The sequence below is a fragment of the Rattus rattus genome, chromosome 13 (assembly GCF_011064425.1).
Source record: "Rattus rattus isolate New Zealand chromosome 13, Rrattus_CSIRO_v1, whole genome shotgun sequence".
In the NCBI taxonomy this organism is placed as follows: Eukaryota; Metazoa; Chordata; class Mammalia; order Rodentia; family Muridae; genus Rattus; species Rattus rattus.
This window is the reverse complement of record NC_046166.1, coordinates 70207113-70210496: the sequence shown is the minus strand read 5'-3', so window position 1 is coordinate 70210496 and position 3384 is coordinate 70207113. Positions and strand designations below refer to the sequence as shown.

General features: G+C 45.0%; 1 pseudogene; it reads right to left on the bottom strand.

The window, feature by feature from the left end:
- Window positions 1-2158: 2158 nt before the first annotated feature.
- LOC116914359 lies at window positions 2159-2549 on the bottom strand (annotated as a pseudogene).
- Window positions 2550-3384: the final 835 nt, after the last annotated feature.

Sequence of the window (3384 nt, the reverse complement as noted above, 5' to 3'; positions counted from 1 at the left end):
TGGGGGGTCTAAGGAATGGGCATGGAGGTCAAGTGGTTTGCACATCTGCAGCTGCTGCCTTTGCACCTGTGGAAGTGTAGAGAAGAGATGCTTTCTCAAGTTACATGAATGCCCCCCTCCCCTCCAGGCTTCTCTGGCTTTTATTTATTTATTATATATAAGTACACTGTAGCGGTCTTCAGACACACCAGAAGAGGGCATCAGATCCCATTACGGATGGTTGTGAGCCACCATATGGTTGCTGGGATTTGATTTCTTTTTTTGGTCCTTTTTTTCGGAGCTGGGGATCGAGGTTGCTGGGATTTGAACTCAGGACCTCTGCAAGAGCAGTCAGTGCTGCAGTCAGTGCCCTTAACCTCGGAGCCACCTCTCCCTACGGTGTGGTTATGACTCAGATGAGCAAAAGCCAGTACCACCTCAACTAGATGGAGTGAGTCGTCTAGGTCCTCCGTCTCCCCTAACCCCCTTCCCAGTGCACTCTTTCAGCTGAGCACCCAGTAAAGACGCCTCACATTATCTAGACCTTCTGTTTAGTCAAGTGCATCCTCCTGGGTTTGACTTAGGAAACGGAGAGAGGAGGAAGCGAATGTGTGGGAGAAGTGGAAGACTGGATGGAGGTCACTGTAACCGAGTCGTCAGCACAAACAAACAACCAACAAAACAATCAAATAATCCCTTTCTAAGATGTGGGAAACCTGTAAGAAGCAGCCCGGGGACTGTTTCACATTTGATGGACCCTGAGATGGGAATGGTGAGGCTCAGCCCCACAGGGCAGGAGGTCGGAGCTGTCTACAGTGTCGCTAACAATCTGGCTATGAAAAGGAAAGCTGGTTGCTTCTCTTGTCAGGAATAAGCTTGGGTGGGTTGTGGAGGTTGGGTGGAAGCATGGTAACTAGACAGAACCAGTTCTGCGTGGTCCCCAAGGCCACTTCTCCATTTGAGCTGAGAAGCTCTTGTTCTTCTTTAAAAGTTGTCGTCCTGGGAACAAACCAATATTCAGTTTGGTTTCTGTGTGTGGCTCGATAGCCTTATCTATATAAGGAAATGCCTGTCAGATAGTTTTCGACATACCTGAGGCCTGCGTGTTTACCTGTGACACAACATTGATCTAAAGGGTGCCTGTCCCCTTTGCTAACTCTTCCTTCCCGGTGTCCCTCTCATCCCCTGAGTTCCCACAGTCTAGAAAACAACTTCTGCTTCTACAGATTAACTCGAAGTTTCTAGCATCATATATAAAACAAATCTATATTAACCACATTTTTTTTGCTTGGCCTTTCTACCAGCATATTTTCCTTTTTCCTCAGTATATTCCATTGTATGGACATTAGAGAGTTGGGTTTTTTTTGTTGTTTTTGTGTTTTTGTTTTGTTACAGATTTATGTATTTATTATGTATGAGTATACTGTAGCTGTCCTCAGACACACCAGAAGAGGGCATAGGATACTATTCCAGATGGTTGTGAGCCAACATTACAGATGTTGGTTGCTGGGATTTGAACTCAGGACCTCTGGAAAAGCAGTCAGTGCTCTTAACCACTGAGCCATCTCTCCAGCCCCAATTTTTTTTTTTAAATCAGACAATAGGCTGTGAACACGTATGGACCATTTATGCACAAACTATCACATGCTAACTGCTTTCATTTCTCTTGAACTCTCTTTTTTACTTTAATAAGAATTTTGTTTAAACAGTAAGCTTGACTTGAGAGGAAAACTATCTAGGATCATTTTGTCCAAGAGCAGTTTACCCCTACTTAAAGACTGCATGTAACAACTATGTACCAAAAAGTTATAAAGTTGTCCCTGGTTTTACGATGGTAGATGAAAAACATTAAAATTCTCCCACCAAACAAGGGATGCAAGAATTTTATGGTATTGGGTTCTTTTGTTAAAACGATGAGGAGAAAATAACTTAGTGGGATATAAGGAATGGAATGGGTGGGCCGCTAATGGAGAAAGGGGGATGCTTTCACAGAACCAGTACTTTACCCCAGACCAGCCCCAACTGATGTCAACCAAAACAACATTGGCCACTTAGTTTAAAAAAGAAAAAACCCAGAGCAGTGTGTTTGTGCACACACCAGCTACTTTAGGAATGGGGGCATGGAAATAAAGAATAGAGCAAACTGTGCTGTAGTAGCCAGGATGTGGCAGGACCAAATCTAAGCTTTCTAGTTGAGAGTGAGAGCTCTCGTGACTCTTGCGGCTCGAGTAGCTCTTGAGGTATTTGGTCTGTAACAAAATTCTGGAGGGAAGTAACAGGTTCCCTTTTCCAGTAAACGCCTCCTGTCTGCTGCTGGAACACCCCAATCATCCCCTCATCCCCCATTTCCAACTCCGCAGGCTTGTCTGTTTCATTGATTGGTTGCCCATCACATCGGAATCTGATCGGCCTCGTTGACAAAACCTCATTAGTAGGTTTTCCTGAGTTATACTACGTGCTGTCTGCCTCCTAACCTTCGACTGCCCCACGGAACCACGCTGCCCCACCACCTCCAAATTAATATGACCCTTGCTCTCAGTCTCAATTCCTTCGAGTTTCTTGTCAGCCATGGTGAGCACCGGAGTCTCCTCAGCTGCCACTTCATAAAAGAGACACCAGGTCCGTGCTGAAGGAGCACACAGGCAGCTGCAGAAGAGGCAGCTGGAAGGTTTTGAAACATTTTGGTTTTTTAGTGCGTGGGTGCATGCGTGCGTGCGTGCGTAACCTGTAGGAATCTGTCTCTCTCTTCTTCTACTATGTGGCTCCCAGGAACTGAATTCAGATCCTTAGGCTTGGCTAGAACGCCTTGACGTCCAAACCATTTTAATAGCCCGTGCAAGTTTCTCCCTGGAAAACACCCAAGAGCGAAATAGCTGGTTCACATGGCTGATACTCACTTAACTTTAAAGATTAGGGAAAACATTTTCTCAAAGCGATCGTCTTGTTCCACACATCACCAGCAGTCCATGGAGAATCCAGTTCCAGAGTTCAGCGTCGCTTACCACAGTTAGGTGTTAGGCATCTCAGCAGGTGCACAGGGATAGCTTATTGGTTAAAGTCGCACTTCCCTAATAACTAATGGTTTTGGTTAGAGTTTAGTGTGCCCTTCGCCATCCAAGTATCGTCTCATGCTGAAGTGTATGTTTAAATCTCCTCCCTCCCTCCTTCCTTCCTTCCTTTTGAGATGTTTGCTTTTCCAATCGTTGTTTCAAGAATTCTTTAAATAGTCCAGATAAAAGTTCCTTATCAGATGTGAGGTTTGTAAATATTTATTTCCAGCCTGCACCTGGTGTTTTCAGTCTATCATAACTGTCTTTCAAAGGGCAGGCTTCTTAAGTTTGAGATCATTGCCTGGCTGACCTGGAACTCACTTCTGTGGACCAGGCTGTCCACCAATTTGGAAAT